Below are 18,881 nucleotides of genomic sequence, written 5' to 3' on the forward strand. Positions count from 1 at the left end.
GAGTCTAGTGTGGACCCCTGGTGTGGATGTTAGGTATCTAGTGTGGATGTTAAATATCTAGTGTGAATGTTAGGTATCTAGTGTGAATGTTAGGTATCTAGTGTGGATGTTAAGTATCTAGTGTGAATGTTAGGTATCTAGTGTGAATGTTAGGTATCTAGTGTGGATGTTAGATATCAAGTGTGGATGATAGGTATCAAGTGTGGATGTTAGGTATCTAGTGTGGTTGTTGGGCATCTGGAGTGGATGTTGTGTGCCTGACGTGGATGTTGGGTGTCTGGTGTGAATGTTGGGCATCTGGTGTGAATGTTAGCCATCTGGTGTGGATGTTGGGTGTCTAGTGTGAATGCTGGATGTCCGATGTGGATGTTGGGTGTCCAGTGTGGATGTTGGGTATCTAGTGTGAATGCTGGATGTCCGGTGTGGATGTTGGGTGTCCGGTGTGGATGTTGGGTGTCAGGTGTGGATATTGGGTGTCTGGTGTGAATGCTGGATGTCCGGTGTGGATGTTGGGTGTCTGGTGTGGATGTTGGGTGTCTAGTGTGAATACTGGATGTCCGGTGTGGATGTTGGGTGTCCAGTGTGAATGCTGGATATCCGGTGTGGATGTTGGGTGTCTAGTGTGAATGCTGGATGTCCGGTGTGGATGTTGGGTGTCTAGTGTGAATGCTGGATGTCCGGTGTGGATGTTGGGTGTCCGGTGTGGATGTTGGGTGTCCGGTGTGGATGTTGGGTGTCCGCTGTGAATGCTGGATGTCCGGAGTGGATGTTGGGTGTCCGGAGTGGATGTTGGGTGTCCGGAGTGGATGTTGGGGATCTGGTGTGGATGTTAGGTATCTTGTGTGGATGTTGGACATCTGGAGTGGATGTTGGGGATCTAGTATGGATGTTGGGGATCTAGTGTGGATGTTAGGGGATCTAGTGTGGATGTTAGGTATCTTGTGTGAATGTTGGACATCTGGAGTGGATGTTGGGGATCTAGTATGGATGTTGGGGATCTAGTGTGGATGTTAGGGGATCTAGTGTGAATGTCAGTGATCCAATGTGGATGTTGGTGATAGAACTTCCCAGCCTGGCATTGGTTTCGTCTCATCCTAATAATGATGCATATACTGTAGATGACATTGAGGCAGAAATAGATCAGATTCTTCCGTTTTCCTCATATTGTTATCTATCCCCCCCCCCCCCCCTACTCAGGACACACAGAGCTGGTGACAAGGGGCAGACCAGAGCCCGGACCCCCCTCCCCTCCCCCTCCTCTGTATTGGGGGAGTGGATGCGTCACCGCTGGGCTGAGCATCGGCCGCATCGTCCTGGAGGAGCGGAGAGGAGGGAGGAGGGGAGGCTGGAGGCGGCGGAGAGCGGGCAGCGGGCAGGATCACACGATGTCAAACCGCACCGGGCAGACATGAGGACCGGCTGAGAGCGGAGCCGTGTACTATAGACGAGTCCACCGGGATCGGGGTGAGTGGGAAGTTTGTGTACACAGCCGGCCCCGTACACTGACCTCTATGAGGGGAGCCGCCCGGAGCGGGCTGTATGCGGTCCTGTGTGTCCGGGAATGTCCTCCATACACCGGCCATGTGTCCTCCTCATCACACTCTGATGTCTGGATGATGGCAGTCCTGTCCTCCTGGGTGACACATGGACGGCCCATCCAACTTCTACTGACAGCTACAGGTTGGCTCCTTTAAATGTTCCTCCGTGTTCTGTAGAGGGATGCCCTCCCCTGTATGGGGTCGTATACAGGGGCCCCGAGGGCCACACACCTCCCATATCATTAGGTCAATGTAGGGAGTATTCCTCCCACTGACCCAGAATGTAGGGAGTATTCTTCCCACTGACCCCCCAATGTAAGGAGTTTTCTTCCCACTGACCCCCCAGTGTAAGGAGTATTGTTCCCACTGACCCCCCAATGTAGGGAGTATTCTTCCCACTGACCCCCCAATGTAGGGAGTATTCTTCCCACTGACCCCCCAATGTAGGAAGTATTCTTCCCACTGACCCCCCAATGTAAGGAGTATTCTTCCCACTGACCCCCCAATGTAGGGAGTATTCTTCCCACTGACCCCCCAATGTAAGGAATATTCTTCCCACTGACCCCCCAATGTAGGGAGTATTCTTCCCACTGACCCCCCAATATAAGGAGCATTCTTACCCCTGACACCCAATGTAAGGAGTATTGTTCCCACTGACCCCCCAATGTAAGGAGTTTTTTTTTACCTTACCCCCAATGTAAGGAATATTCTTCCCACTGACCCCCCAATGTAAGGAGTATTCTTCCCACTGACCCCCCAATGTAAGGAACATTCTTATCCCTGACCCCCAATGTATGGAGTATTCTTCCCACTGACCCCCCAATGTAAGGAGTTTTCTTCCCACTGACCCCCCAGTGTAAGGAGTATTCTTCCCACTGACCCCCCAATGTAAGGAATATTCTTCCCACTGACCCCCCAATGTAGGGAGTATTCTTCCCACTGACCCCCCAATGTAGGAAGTATTCTTCCCACTGACCCCCCAATGTAAGGAGTATTCTTCCCACTGACCCCCCAATGTAGGGAGTATTCTTCCCACTGACCCCCCCAATGTAAGGAATATTCTTCCCACTGACCCCCCAATGTAGGGAGTATTCTTCCCACTGACCCCCTAATATAAGGAGCATTCTTACCCCTGACACCCAATGTAAGGAGTATTCTTCCCACTGACCCCCCAATGTAAGGAGTTTTTTTTTACCTTACCCCCAATGTAAGGAATATTCTTCCCACTGACCCCCCAATGTAAGGAGTATTCTTCCCACTGACCCCCCAATGTAAGGAACATTCTTATCCCTGACCCCCAATGTATGGAGTATTCTTCCCACTGACCCCCCAATGTAAGGAGTTTTTTTTTTACCTTACCCTCAATCTAAGGGGTATTCTTCCACCTGACCCCCAATGTAGAGAGTATTCTTCCCACTGATCCCCCAATGCAGGAAGTATTCTTCCACCTGACCCCCAATGTAGAGAGTATTCTTCCCACTGGCCACCCCAATGTAAGGAGTATGCTTTCCACTGATCACCAATGTAAGGAGTATTCTTCCCACTGACCCCCCCCCCCCCCAATGTAAAAAGTATTCTTTCACTTGACCTCCAATGTAAAGATTATTCTTTCACCTGACCCCCAATGTAAGGAGCACTCTTCCCTCTGACCCTCCCAGTATAAGAAGCAATATTCCCACTGACACCCATGTAAGGGGTCACTTTTTCACTGACCATCAAGTTGAAGGAGCACTACCGGTTTCACTTGCTGAAATTCCTGAGTATTATAATTATATGTGTCATTATTAATGAAAATAATTCTGTTATATGGAGCAGTCACATACACTATGTATGCCACATTTCATCTTATATCTACAATTTACTGTTCCTGCTAATGCCTCATGAGCTGTAGAAATATTTTTAATATAATCATTGTTAGCAGGGTTCTCTAAGACTTCACATGAACATCATTGAAAAAGGTTGCTCTATGTCACAAATGTTGCACTGTCTTGGTACTTACCTTTCTTGTATCTGATAATGCTGTTATTGTTGATAAACTGTTGGTAGTATTGTTTAGTTACCATTCACACCACACAGTGGGTATTATCTTGTCCATAACTCACACGATCTCCATTAGATCAGCTGAATTGAAGGGCAGAGGAGAATTCAGGGGTCTAATAGACCCTAGATCTCTCCATTAGCAGGACCTGTCACAGCCAAAGATTTCACAAGGGATGTTGTTCATCCCTTATGATAGAAATGAAGTTAAACAAAGAAAAAATAAAAAACATTAAAAAAAATAAATTTCATTTTAAAAAAAAGTTAAATTGTCCCCCTGTGCTCACGCCCAAATACAAATGCACAGGTAGGTCCCACGCGCATATGTAAATGGTGTTTGCACCACCTGTGAGGTATCCCAGTGATCAGAGTGAGAGCGATAATTCTAGCACCAGAGCCCATGTTCAACTCTAAATTGGTACCTGTAAAGGCTTTTAAACCATTGCCTATGGAGATTCACGTGTGTGAAAAATTTTAAATCTTGACATGTTTGGTGTCTATTTGCTTGGCATAACATCTTCCTTTATATTTTACCAAACAATTGGGTATTGTGTTTGTGTGCACTAAAATGCATTTAGTTGTCTTTTTTTCCAGAAAATTTGCATGTGATAAATGGCTGTGCAAATATAGTGCATTGCATCAACGTTTTATTCTCCAGGGCCTCTGCTTTCAGAAAATATATATTGTTTGGGGGTTCTAATTAATTTTCTAGCAAAAAAAAAAAATGCTGATTTTAACTTGTACAGTTGTGTTCAAAATAATAGCAGTGTCTTGAAAAAAGTGAATAAAGCTCAAAGTCCTTCTAATAGCTTTTATTTCCATCCACACAAATGCATTGGGAACACTACACATTCTATTCCAAATCAAAACATGAAGAAAAATATATCAAATTTGTGTTGTTCCTCTAAAATAATTGAAGAAAAGTGAATACTAGACTGTTCAAAAAAATAGCAGTGTTTGTATTCTTCTTTACAAACTCAAACATCCACTATATAAACTGAAAAATGTTTGAAGATTTTGCTTTCCTTTGAATCACCTAATTAATATTTAGTTGTAGTCGCACTGTTTCTGATAACTGCTGTACATCTGTGTTGCATGGAGTCAACCAACTTCTGGCACCTGTGAACAGGTATTCCAGCCCAGGATGATTGGACTACATTCCACAGTTCTTCTCTATTTCTTGGTTTTGCCTCAGAAACTGCAATTTTTATGTCACCCCACAAGTTTTCTATTGGATTAAGATCTGGGGATTGGGCTGGCCACTCCATAACGTCAATCTTGTTGGTCTGGAACCAAGATTTTGCACGTTTACTGGTGTGTTTGGGGTCATGTCTTGTTGGAACACCCATTTCAAGGGCATGTCCTCTTCAGCATAAGGCTGCATGACCTCTTCAAGTATTCTGATGTATTCAAACTGATCCGTGATCTCTGGTATGCGATAAATAGGCCCAACACCGTAGTATGAGAAACATCCCCATATCATGATGCTTGCACAACCATGCTTCACTGTCTTCACAGTGTACTGTGGCTTGAATTCAGTGTTTGGGGGTCGTCTGACAAACTGTCTCCGGCCACTAGACCCAAAAAGAACAATCTTACTTTCATCAGTCCACAAAATGTTGCACCATTTCTCTTTAGGCCAGTCAAGGTGCTCTTTGGCAAATTGTAACCTCTTCAGCGCGTCTTTTTTTTAACAGTGGGACTTTGCGGGGGCTTCTTGCAGATAGCTTGGCTTCACATAGGCGTCTTCTAATTGTAACAGTACTCTCAGGTAACTTTAGACCTTCTTTGATCTTCCTGGAGCTGATTGTTGGCTGAGTCCTTGCCCTTTTGGCTATTCTTCTATCTATTCTTATGGTAGTTTTTCAGGTTTTGGTTGCCATTTTAAAGCATTTGCAATCATTTTAGCTGAGCAGCCTATCATTTTCTGCACTTCTTTATGTTTTCCCCTCTCCAATCAATTTATTAATCAAGGTACACTGTTCTTCTGAACAATGTCTGGAACGACCCATTTTCCTCAGAATTTCAGAGAGAAATGCACTGTAACCAGCATGTACAACATTTGCTGCCTTCCTTCCTTAAATAAGGGCAATAATTGCCACCTGTTTTTCAAAGAATGAATGACCTCACTAATAGAACTCCACACTGCTATTATTTTGAACATGTCCCTTTCAATTAGTGATTCAATTACACAGAATCAGCAGCATGCATGTCATGACTGTTGGGTCTGTTGGATTTCTATTACTCTACTACACCTGCTAGTAAATTATTTGCCATGTAGAAATATAATTTCTACTAAAAACAGTGATTGATCAGGTTAGTGATGTCTGACTGCTATTATTTTGAACACAACTGTATGTGAAAAATGTCAAAATTGTCCCCGGACGGCAAGTGGTTAAGGCATATGTGATTCTTATGTGCATTGCAATGCTTTACAGTATGACGGAACACGCTGTGCAAAAATGCAACATGTCCTTGTCTTTTCAGCACACCCAATGCTGCATAGTGGTGTGATCTGGATCCTCAGGACAAAAGGCAAATTGCCTTGTTCTTGCATGGGGCAATGCAGTCATGCTGCCAATGTGAGCTTAGGGGAATCCATGGCTCCCGACTCCTAGGCCTCATGCACATGGGACTCCTGCAGGAGGATTGGATCTGAGAACTATAAACAAATGTTATGCTTTCCAAATCCATTAATCCTGCATCTCGATACACTTGCATTTACATGTTTTTAACATCTTGGGCGATCAAAGAGTTAACTGTGTGCTGTTTTACTACGGGTACTGTGTGCAGTTTTACTAGGGGATGTGCTGGTTTTTATTCCCTGATTTGCAGGGAGATAAAAAGTGGTGCATCTCCACTGACAGGAGAGAGATCTGTGTTGTTTACATACACAGATCTCTCTCCTGTTACTTGCTCCTGCCAGTGATTGACATGTAAGGAAGCCAACTACAGCATTGGTAGGTGGACACGCACCCCCCCACCTGGAAAAGCAGAATCACGTATACATGATTCTGCACAGCTGGCCCGCACTGCGCAGTTGGGAACTGGTTAACCTGTTTCTGTCCAGTGCCATTAGTACAGTGTTTTTTATTAACATTGCTCACTATATTAGTGTCAGTTAGTCCATTCCCACCCACTGTAAGTTAGTGTCAGATTGCCGCTGCACTATCACAGTCACTGATTGTTACCATTGTCTATGCCATTTTTGTAGATGCTATCATTTTCACGCAAACCAATCAATATACACTTATTGGAATTTTTTTGTACCAAAGACATGTAGCAGAATACATTGTTGCACAAATTTATGAAGAAATTAAAAAAACAAATGTTTTTATTGGATATGTTTTATAGCAAGAAGTAAAAAATATTGCTTTTTTAATTTTTTTATTGGATGTTTTATAGCAAAAAGTAAAAAATATTGTTTTTTTTTTCAAAATGTTCAGTCTTATTTATAGTTTTTAGCGCAGAAAATAAAAAACCCAGTGGTGATCAAATGCCACAAAAAGAAAGCTCTGTGTGAAAAAAATTATATAAATTTGTGTACAGTGTTGCATGATTGCACAATTGTCAGTTAAAGTAGCGCAGCACCATAGAGCAAAACATGGCCTGATCATGAAGGGGGGTAAATCTGGAAGGTTTAGCTGCAGAAAACCAGGCTGCACAGTCCCAGGATGCACAAAATCCTTGGTTGTGTCAACTCAGCTAGAATGAATGCAGTAGATGCAGCTAAATGTCTAGGTGTGAATTCAGCCATGGCAAAGCACTGCATGGCTCTAGCTGTGTTTAGAAATGTCCTCCATAGGTATCTGAATGCATGTATTTTGATGTCTCTGTGCATAAGGCCAGAGTGTGTTCATTGTTAAAGAGTATCAGAAGGTTAATGGCAACATAGATTCTCCGGTTTTGATACAGTCAGCATTAGGTTGAGCTTACACAGGCATTAAACAGAGACACGTGTTTGTGAATCACATATGGCATTAAAACACATGTGTAATTTCCCCATGTTTAGGAGGCATTTGTAAAGTGCTCTCCAAAGTTTTGAGAATGCCTTCTTCAACAGTTAAACCACTTCACCAAGTGCTGTGTTTTTTATGCTTTTATGATGCTTTTTTTTTTTTGCCAATAGGAAAGTATAACAGTTCTGTTCATGTAGTTCGATTTTGATGCAACTTTACACTCCCTGGCACTCAAGTATCATCAAAGTTGCATCTAAGTAGTGTAGAAACCTTGATGTGTTCAAAGTCGCATGTTAGAGTTAGGGGCTTGGGCTAGGGTTAAGTGTTAAAGGCTACAGTTAGATCTTAGATTGTAAGCTCCAAGGAGCAGGGGTCTCCTAACCCTCTTGTATTGAACTATTGTATTGTTGCTGAGCAAACTGTTGGCGCTGTATAAATCCTGTATAATAATAATAATGTTAGGGTTAGTGTATTACCGACTGGGGAGAAATCTGTGTATAAACAACACAGATCTCTCCCCTGTCAGCTCCCGCACGCTGCTTTGTGTGGCTCTGCTATGCAGAGCCATACAAAGCAGTGTGCTTACAGTGAAACACACTCACAGCACACATAGTAAAACAGCACACAGTTAACCCTTTGATCACCCCAGATGTTAACCCCTTCCTGCCCAGTGCCATTAGTACAGTGTAAGTGTTTTTTTATTAGCACTGATCACTGTATTGGTGTCACTGGGGATGTCAGTGACACCAAGTCAGTTCCCCCCAGTGTCAGAATGCCTGCTGCAGTCCCACTATAAGTTGTTGATCGCCGCCATTACTAGTAGAAAAAAAATTCCACTATATGTACCGCCATTTTTAAACACTATAACGTTTACGTAAACCAATTACACGTATGGGGATTTTTTTTTAGCAAAGACATGTCATAGAATAAATTTTGTCCTAAATTTATGACTAATTTTGATTTTTTTATTTTTTTTAAGGACATGTTTAATAGCAAATAGTCAAAAATATTATTTTTATTTTTAAAATTGTTGGTTGTTTATAGCACAAAAAAATAACAGACACAGGTGATCAAATATCACCAAAAGAAAGCTCTATTTGTGGGAAAAATAGGACGTAAATTTCATTTGGGTGCAGCGTTGCACGACCGCACAATTGTCAGTTAAAGTAACACAGTGCCATATCGCAAAAAATGGCCTGGTCAGGAAGGGGGGTAATTCCTCTGGATTGCAAGTGATTAAGCAATCCTTAGACAATAAAATGCAACAAAACTAAACAAACACACTTTTTCTTTTTTGTTTTGATCAATGTTAGTTTAAAAATAAATAGTGCAACTGCACATAAAATGTGTACATTTTACTGTAATTTGTCCTGTTTAAAATTACACTAAGCCCTGGTGCACACTGATGCGGTGCGGAATTTGCAGCATTTTCAGTGCGAATTCCGCACTGCATCAGAATTGCACCCCGTTCATGCAAACCGCTGTGGGTGTGTATGTTAAGTTAAAAACACTCCGAAAGTGGCCCGTAAAACGCGGTGTTATGTGCAGAATCGGATCGCATGGGTGTGAATACCCATGTGATCTAATTCTAGTGCGGACCAAAAAAAGGGTCCTGCACGTTTTTGGTGCGAGTGCGGTGTGATTAGAGCCATACAAAATGTATGGCTCCAATCGCACCGCACACAAACAAAATAAAATGTTTTTTTTTTTTTTTTTTAATTTTGTGCTTATTTAAGGGTGAATTCACATTGGTTGTGAGTTAAATTGCAGAGAACCAGAGCGATTCAGTGCTCAAGCAACTTTGCGTTGCCGTCTGCCTAGGGGGCAGTGTGGTGTGCGATTCCGCACACCACACCATCTCCTTTTCTTTTTTCTTTGTTTTATACCAGCTTTATTTGAAGTGTACAAAACATACACTTCATTCACTGCAATGTTGTACGGCAGGATGTGTCACGCTGCCTGACATTGCAGTGTGATTCAGGCTGGTGCGCTGCAATATAATGCAGAATGTCTTCCTTAAAATGCAGTAAAATGATGCATTAAAATGCAGCATGTCTGCATTTTATTGCAGTACAGTGCAAGGCTGCATTGCAGTGTGAATGGGATACATAGGAAACAATAGTGTGAATTTGCCTTAAATAGGAAATGTGTAAATATATGTTAAATGTGTAAAATATTAATAAAGTTTAAATATTAATAGTTAATAAAATAGAAACAAACAAAATAATTGCAGGAAAATAATAGTTTAATAGAGAAGGAGACTAAGCAGTTACTTAGGATTGATTAGAGTAAACTAGTGGTTAATAAGGGGTTAAACAGAGGAACTTTCTTTTAAACAAAAACAACTTTTTTGTACTTGTCAGGCATCATCTACAGATATAAGTAAAGCCCTTTGATCTGCATGTGAATGAACAGAAAGATACACATGTAACATTATGTTACATTGTATCGTTGTAGAATTGTCTCTGCCCAGTGTTGTTATAAACACTGATTCAGATTCCTTTTTGACAGCTAGAGCTGCCAGTTTCTCAGAGTATATTGTAATTCTGACATTAGGTATACTGGGAGGTAGCACTCACTCATTGTGTTCATTCAGAAAAGAAAGTGGCTGATAAATGAGGCATATTTACCCGAACCTTCCCTCACTCTCCATCTTGGAGGATCCTACTGTGTGCTTGCAGCTGCCGTTACAAAGGTGAGGAGGGAACCCGGCAGCACCGCAGGTGTGGGGGCACACAGGGGAACTGGGCAGCAGGGGGAAATGTACAGTGTACAGAAAGGGTGATGGGTGTGGCGGGGGAATTGGTGCAACCGATCCCCTACATGGATCTCTCTGCGGCAGCTGAAAGTCAGTGGGAGGCCTGGGCAGCAGGGGGAAATGTACAGTGCACAGAAAGGGTGATGGGCATGGCGGGGGGAATTGGTGCAACTGATCCCCTACATGGATCTCTCTGCGGCAGCTGAAAGTCAGTGGGAGGAAGAGGAGAATAAGTCAGCTTTTGCTGCTGCAGAGAGATCCATACAGGTGGTCGGTTCCAGTAATTGCCCCCCCCCACCACCACCACCACCACCACCACCATGCCTATCACCTTCCCTGCCCACATCCAATTCACCCAGCTGCCTGACCCTCCTGCTAGCCTGGGCCCTGTATAATGGGGACAGGTGGTACCCCCTTATCCACAAGCCTGCTAACAGCATAAGGATTTAAAACAGTCAATATTGCCCATGAAAATTTAATATGGTTTAGCAGTGCTGGTTGGCGGATACGTCTACAGCTGGATGAGACTTTCCCATTGACTCGTAACTAATTGATTTGGTTTACATGCCACTGAGTAATGTACTCTTGATTGTTTGTTGGCTGTTCAGAGGAAGGATCCTTTTGGGGTTACACTCTAGTCATATGATCTTCTGATGGAAGGGTACCTTGTGGTATATATAGGCTATAATCCCTTGATTGTGTTTCTTTTTTTTTTTCTCCTTTCCGTTTATGTTACTGTCTGAAAATGAAGGGTGGGTGCACGGGGGTCATGGTCATAGGTTATCTTTGTATAGATAGGCCAGGTTTTGGACCCCGCTTATTTTTTCTTGTGTGTTTTGTATGTTTATGTATTGTACAATTAAAAAAAGAATAAACAGTATTTAAAAAAAAAGCAGTTGATTGAATGAATGAAGGTTGACTATAAATTCAAGTTTTTTGTGCCTGGAGTTCAGCTTTAAGTATAGCACCCATATTATCCAGTGTTCCACCCATTCTAGTTTAGTAAATGGTGCCTGAAATGTGAATCTGATGATACATTACATCAGCCTTTCTCAACCAGGGTTCCATGGAGCGCTAGGTTTCCTTTATATATTGCTAGGGGTCCCCTGTACAAGGAGCAGTTACCCACTCAGATACGTTGCCACTGAAACCAATCATCTATTTAGCTATATGTAAAAAGGTGGATTATTCCTATTGACCACAAAGGTAAGGATCATTCCTTTCCTTGTCCATCACACTAATGTACACTGAGCTACAGATGAAGTAATTTTTAGCAGGGATTCCTTGTGACCAGAACATTATTTCAAGGATTCCACATTAGATATATCATTGTTTTAACCCCCCTGGTGGTATTCCCGAGTGTAGCTCGGGGTAAAGTTTCAGTACCAAAAGCGGTAACCCTGAGCTACACTCGAGCTGGCGCTGCTCCGGGATCCCTCAATCACTTACCTTGTCCTGTGCTCCCGCGATGTCCCTCCTGCAGTGTCCCCTGTAATGTACTCCGGCGGATGCCGGCATCTGTCATCTGGGTTCCGTCCCCTGCAAGCGTGGGGATGTATGGGGGATGGAACGGCGGGAAATTTGAAAATGACATATTGTGACATTCACTCAATACACTAAAATAACCTAGTATAACAATACTGTATCAAACCATTTCACATACATTTTGTCCCTAGTGCTTTGTCCTGTGCCCTGCCTGCATTTTTAGTGTTCTTTCTGCTTTGAAACTGAGAAATGTCCATGGCGTCCAAAAAGCGTCCCTTTTGGTCAAAAGCGGTTTTAGACCAGCTAGAGAACAGCGATAGTAAATCAGAACCACTTGCAGAATTGAGTGATAATGATTTGTGGGGAAATTCGTCATAAGACACTGAAAATGATTTTGCGACTTTGCTCAGTGATGTGCGAACTTGGCGCTATATTTCAAATTTCAGTGTTTTTGGTTTGATTATATTATTGAATTAAATTTATTATTATTATATTATTATTTTTTATGATTATTTATTAAATTATAATTTATGATTTCGTGTTTCAAATTTTAACATACCCGGGATGTTTACTAGACTCTTGTTCGGACAGATTTCAGTGAGTTATTCCTAAAAATGACAGGCCTACAATAAAAAAAATACATATTTCCATGCAAAAAAATGTACCGCTTTGAGCACAGAAATATGGACAAAATCAGACCGCTAGGGAGGTTAATGTACTGAACACCTTTATTTAAAGATATGAGATTGATCCAGAACACTACATCATTCAGCTGTTCCTGCTCCCCCACCAGACTGCTTGTTCATTTTGTCCCATAAGGATTTATACGTACAGTATATGCTACTGTTAATAAGTGGGAAAGGTGTTTGGTCATTTTATAAATAACTCTCTATAAAAGTTCAATGGTCCTTTAAATGTATTTGTCGCTCAGTGCCATGGTGTCGTATCGACAAGGAATCTCATGAATTGGCTACTTGTGAAGTTACTGGGGTATCATATTTTAATAGGAATGTATAGTTCAGCACTATCACTCTAGAAGGTTCCTATTCTTATAGTGAGGATGTAGTACATGATTTATATACACAGGGGACCCTGTGTGTCCGTTCAATCCTCCATTCAGTAAAGAGATACTGGAATTGCCAGGAAATGGAGATGTGAAAACTGAAGGAAGTGCAATCTAATATAGAGTACATGGAAATAAATTCTGAGCACTTTTTAATTTGAAACTAACAGGAAAAAGGACTAGTTGTGGACTCAACCGGAATGGGGAATTTCCCATTCAGCTGGAGTCCACAACTAGTCCTTTTCCTGTTAGTTTCTCATTCACTTGGTGTCTAGGGACTCCCAGAATACATATTTTTGTTTGATCATATATTTTTTGGTACCTTGAGGCTTCTTTTTGGAAGTTTTGCACTTTTTAATTTTCGGCTGACAGTTTACACCACTTTGAGTACTTTTAGCACCCATGGTTCCTTTACAAGGATTATATTCTGTTCACACTACTCCCATGCTAAAATGTTAATTTTTAGTAGACCAGTATTGTAACAATGCCACGCACTATTTACTTTTTATTTCCTTTTTGTTTTTTTAACTTTATTAAAATCAGATGATGACTTCAGGTGACCTCTGGTGGGTTTGAGAAAAATATAGCATGTCAATATATTTCTGCAATGCAGTAAACCCACCTGATGTCAGTGTTCTAGGTGCCCTTGTGGTGACTGGTTTGAGCAAATGCAGGAAAACTACCAGGCACTGCAAATAGTGGGAACGAGTTCTTACAGTTACCATTTTATGAAATGGCTACAAATCAGTTCTTAAAGTGATACTAAAGGCTCAGTATTAACAAAAAATAACAAATATGTTTTACTTACCAGCTCTGTGTAATGGTTTTGCACAGAGCAGCCCCGATCCTCCTCTTCTCAGGTCCTTCACTGGTGCTCCTTGTCCCCCCCATTCCCACTGAGTGTCCCAAGAGCAAGCTGTTTGCTCTGGGGGCACTTGCACATGCTTGCTCCTGAGCCGCTTAGCCCTACCCTCTCCTCACTGGTGGTGATTGACAGCAGTGGGAGCCAATGAGGACAGAAAGACCGGGGAGAGCTGCTGCTCTCATTCACATTGCTGGATAAAAATCGGGCTCGGATAAGTATAAGGGGTGACATAGAATGCATGAAGGTAAAACACTTTCAGCCTTTAGAACCACTTTAAGACTGCTAATGCAATAACACTTCTGATAATACATAGAATGATAGTAGTGCATATTACTTTTTTAAATTTTGCCTGTGTTTTAAAGGAAATGCACTTTATAACAAAGTGCAAATTTCCTCATTGCCACTTTACCCTGATCTAAGCTAATTCATCCTCCACCTTCACAGAAGTATACTTACCTAAATCTGACAACCATTGCCTCATTGTGATTGTTTACATACTGACCGCAACCTGTGCATTATATCTTGACATACTTCTATGGGGTTGTCTTGAACTACATCCCTTCATCTCCAGCCTAGGGATACAGCCCATACGATGACTTTAGGGCCGTAATACATAGGTGTGGCCCTGAGAGTGAGACCTGTGGTGCTGTGTGTCACCAATACACTGGAGTCAATGGCTATCAGATTGAGGTGTACAATCGTGGTAGGGATGGGTGGGTTACGTCAGATCAGGGCAAAGAGGCAAAACGCATAAGTGCATTTTGACTTAAAGTACACTTATCTTTTAAAGAAGAATTCTAGGTATGGTGTTTTTACATAGTTTAATGGGTCCAACTTGGACCAATTTGTATATATATATATATATATATATATATATATATATACACACACACGTGATTTTGCATTTATGGGATGGGACTGCAATAAGTCACTGATCGCCACCATTACTAGTAAAAATTTAAAAAAAAAAATTCCAGTATATATACCGCCATTTGTAGACACTGTAACTTTCACGTAAACCAATTAATTTACATGTGTTGGGATTTTTTTTAGCAAACACATGTAGTAGAATACATTTTGGACTAAAGTTATGATGAAATTAGATTTTTTACATTTTTTTACTGGATATGTTGATTAGCAAAAGTCAAAAATATTGTTTATTTCTCAAAATTGTCGGTCTTTTTTTGTTCATAGCGCAAAAAATAAAAAATGCAGAGGTGATCAAATATCACCAAAAGCTCCATTTGTGGGTAAAAAAGGACATAAATTTAATTTGGGTGCAGTGTTGCATGACCGCGCAATTGTCAATTAAGGTAACGCATCGCCATATCGCGAAAAATGGCCTGGTCAGGAAGAGGGATAAATCCTCTGGAGGGCAAGTACTTAAAAAAATTTTTTGCTGTAACTTTTGACTATGACCCTCTTTGAGGAACATTTCCTTCACTTCTTCTGTAAGGTGGCAAAGGTAAATCTGTCCATGTGGACACAGACAATAGAAATTTGAAAGAGTCTTTACCGTCTCTCTTTCATCATTTGTCTGGGTATCTATTGGGATTCCAGTTACCAGACCAGGGAATGGGAGGACATTTTTTGAAAGTGGATTCAGAGAAAGATGAAACCTTTTTGAGGTTCTAAAGACCATGTCACATGAGCAACCCTTTCGTTCGTGACAGCTCATTACTCCACTCTCACTATAAGATAGTTTATCAGTTTCTATGGAGTAGTCTCCTTGCTTGCTGGGTAGGTGGGCTTTCACAGCCTCTTTGCTCGTGTATTTATGGCCAGAGAGGAAGTGATTCCATAGAGGAAAGTGGAAGGTGCTTCTGGGTGATTTTGCTACTAACATGTGCCTCCAGCAGCTGAATCACCCATGAGACATCAGATTATCACTTCCGTGCTTTATACAAAACTGGATAAAAAAGTTTAGGTAGACTTGTAATTCAGTGTAGTGCTGCCCTGAGTCACAAAATGATCAGATCATACGTCAATCTTGTGTCTATGGAGCCTGTTCCTTGAAAGGTGCTCTACATGGTTTCTCAACCAAGGTTCCTCCAGAGATTGCTAGGGGTTCCTTGAGCAATGAGCACTTTCTACCTTGGACTCCCACTGACACCAATGATCTTTTTAGCTATCTGTAAGGTGGTAATGCTTCCCAAGGAGGAGCCACTGTGCTATTGTGTTTTGGTTGGGTGGGCAGCCCCTCTGCCAGAACACTCTGGTCAGCGCTTTCAGAGAGTGCTGATCTGGAGGCGATTGGCAGACCTTTTTTGGTCATGCCCCTTCAACAGAAGCCAGCCGAACGAATATCAGACAGTTTCTATTGAACCGGCCAATGCCACCCAACATTCAGCCCGTGTGTACTACGCTTAGGGAGTATTCTACCCACTGACTATCACACTACTGTATTATGAGTTGTAGATATAGTGATTTTCAGCAGGGGTTCTCTGAGACCAGAAAGTTATTTCAAGGGTCCCTCCATGTTTAAAAGGTTGAGGAAAGCTAGTTCTGAGTATTGGTGATCAGTCTGGTAAATACAGAGGGCCACAAGTGTGGCTCCTAACACATCCAAAGGATCTTACAATTGAATTTGTGTTTAAATTAGGGCCCAGTCAATCCATCTTACTGCATGTAACTCACACCAACCCTTGCTAGATGGTATAGTATAGTGCTATTCATTTTCAGTAACACCCCACTGCATTTGCTGATGGATGTGTGTTCCAGTGTAGCACAACTCCAGTAACTAAAGTGCAGTGCCACAAATGGTGCATGTACCATTTTTTGGCTGTGCAATGGATGTTAGTATGTTGCTGAGTGCTAAAGCACATCCTTTCAGAATAAATGGCACAGAATTGCGCTAATGCATTTAATGTGGTGGTGTGAACAAGCCTTTGCAGACAGACGGCAGATATATAAAGAAACAGATAACTATACTGAATTTTGTAATATTGTATTGTGTCAGCGTATGGTACATGATGTTCTGCATGATACCTCAATGCACCTTACTTACAGTGGTGCTTTGCAATGTACATTGTGGAAAATACTGCGTGCATGATTTTTGGTCCATTGTGGTGTGTTGGGCATGCCATTGAAATAAAAGGCTGCCCTAAGGCAATGCATGTTAACATATAACACAACACATGTAAACACATGCATTTATCTCACCGCAGCGGACTAGGGCTGTTCAGTAGGCTGACTCCCTCTACAGCTGGGAACACAAAGCTGGAATTTGCAGCATCTGCTGATTTTTACATGGGTTTGGCCAGCACTATGGAAGCCAGTGGGAAGGTAAAAATCAGCAAGCCTACACACTGGCAGCAACTGGCATGTAGGTGCTGCAATGAGGCCAGCCCTGGGGACAAGTAAAGCTTTTGGTTCCTGACCCTCAGCAGGCCACACATGGGAGTCCACTCCAGCCATATGTTGGGAATTAGGGTTTAAACCATTTATGCCAGGATTGGACAAATCTCAGGAGTCAGAAAACCAATGCATTTTAAGAATTATAGAGGTTTTCTCTAGTTGTTGTTGTCAGTGAAGTTAGCTCCTAACCCCCCCCCCAAAAAAAAACCCCTGCTGGCTCCTGGATTGGACAGGCTGGTTCCCAAATTCCATATTAATTTGTCCACCCCTGATTTGTGCAGCTGCTGTAGCAGTGGTCACGGTGTGCGGTGTGGTGACCTCTTGGTGATCACATGTTGACCACATCTGACTGAACAAAAAATAATTTCCAGTCATTTTTCGGTGGGTGCTGCTTGCACAAGTTGATGTGGGCAGGAGTGTTTGTGTTTCCTCTCATAGAACTGATTAGGAGCATGTAAATTAAGTAGATATGATTGCAGCAAGATTTCAACATAGCAAACCCCCCCCCCCCCCAAAAGAAAAACAAACAAACTGGTCATTCAAGTTTTTACGCATTTGTTAATACACGTGCCAACTGTAATTTTACTTTGCCATCATATTTTAGGAATAAAAAAATGCTACAACTATAGAACAAGTTACAAAAAAGTTTGGCATTTGCTTGATATTTCTCTCTTTAATGGCTGCAGTGCATGTAGACAACACTAGTCCACTATGCTTGAAGGGATTCTCTGTGTACAGGAGGATTGAGTTGAAATAAAAAAAAAAAAAAGTACTGTGTTTTCTTGCCTCTCTTAAAGCTAAACTCCAGGCAGATAAAAAAGTCACCCATTATTTCAGTTTTATATTCATTATTACATCAATATCGTGGAACTTTAGGTAAAAAAATGGGTGAACAAGCAGGAATTTCAATGCAGAAGAGACATGCTTTGTCTCTTATGCATTAAAGGTATTTACCTGCCTGTCCGCCCCTTGTACAGTGAGCTGCACAGCTCACTGTACGAATGCAGCAATGACAAATCTGACAAACTCCCTCGTATGTGCTGGAGTAACGCCATCTTTGACAGGCCAATGACAGTAGCTGGCAATTGAGACCTGGAAGCCAGCCGCTCAAAGATTGCAGCGATCGGGCGGTGAGATACGGCACAGTGCATCGCTGGATCCAAGGTGAGGATAGGTCCAATTTGAGTGTGTAAATGTGAAAAAAGCGATACCTTTTTTGGCTGAATATATTTTGTGTTGCAGGCTTTCAAAAAGCTTGTCTTATCTAGATATCCTTGTTAGGTTTTGGATTATTACATAGTCCAAAGGATTAGTGGAGGTGATTTATTGAAACTGAGAGTATTGCAACTAACCAGGTGCTTGATTTGCTTTTCTGTCCTTAATTGGACAACTTGTTTCTGATTGGGCTCCCTGGTAAGCAATCTCTTTCCTAAATTGGGACAATCCTTCAAGTTATCTTGAACCTAGCTGTCAAGGCTTCTGTAGCCTTGATGGGGCCAAATCCACGATTTGCTTCCCCTGATCTGAGCTAGGAGAACATTGAAAGAAAAATGCGTTCTGTCCAGACAACTCCTAAAGAGGGAGTAAGGTCACCCTGAAACACAAAATATTTCCTTTTAATCTTATTAAAACTGGAGGTTTTAATCTCTACTGTTTCTGTGGAATCGTTCCTCTACATTCATTCTGCTCTACTTACTACATTTGACAAAGCATTGTTGCCAAGATGATACTTTTACATGGCCACTTACTTAGGTGAGCCTTTCCCTCTTAATGTACTAATTTGTACTAATCCATGGAAGATTCCTGAGGGAATTTATTC

At 41.8% G+C, this 18,881-nt stretch overlaps 1 protein-coding gene across 1 annotated transcript in view; it reads left to right on the top strand.

Moving 5' to 3' along the window:
* The first annotated feature begins 1,240 nt into the window (after positions 1-1,240).
* LRRC8C (leucine rich repeat containing 8 VRAC subunit C) overlaps positions 1,241-18,881 on the top strand; it is an 83,649-nt gene continuing 66,008 nt past the window's right edge. The window contains exon 1 of the mRNA XM_089668910.1: positions 1,241-1,464. The gene's annotated coding sequence lies outside the window, so the exon portion shown is untranslated. The remainder of the gene's footprint in view (positions 1,465-18,881) is intronic.

This window comes from Staurois parvus, unplaced genomic scaffold, assembly GCF_062004578.1.
Source record: "Staurois parvus isolate SC_StPar_1 unplaced genomic scaffold, SC_StPar_1.0 ptg000066l, whole genome shotgun sequence".
NCBI classification, from domain to species: Eukaryota; Metazoa; Chordata; class Amphibia; order Anura; family Ranidae; genus Staurois; species Staurois parvus.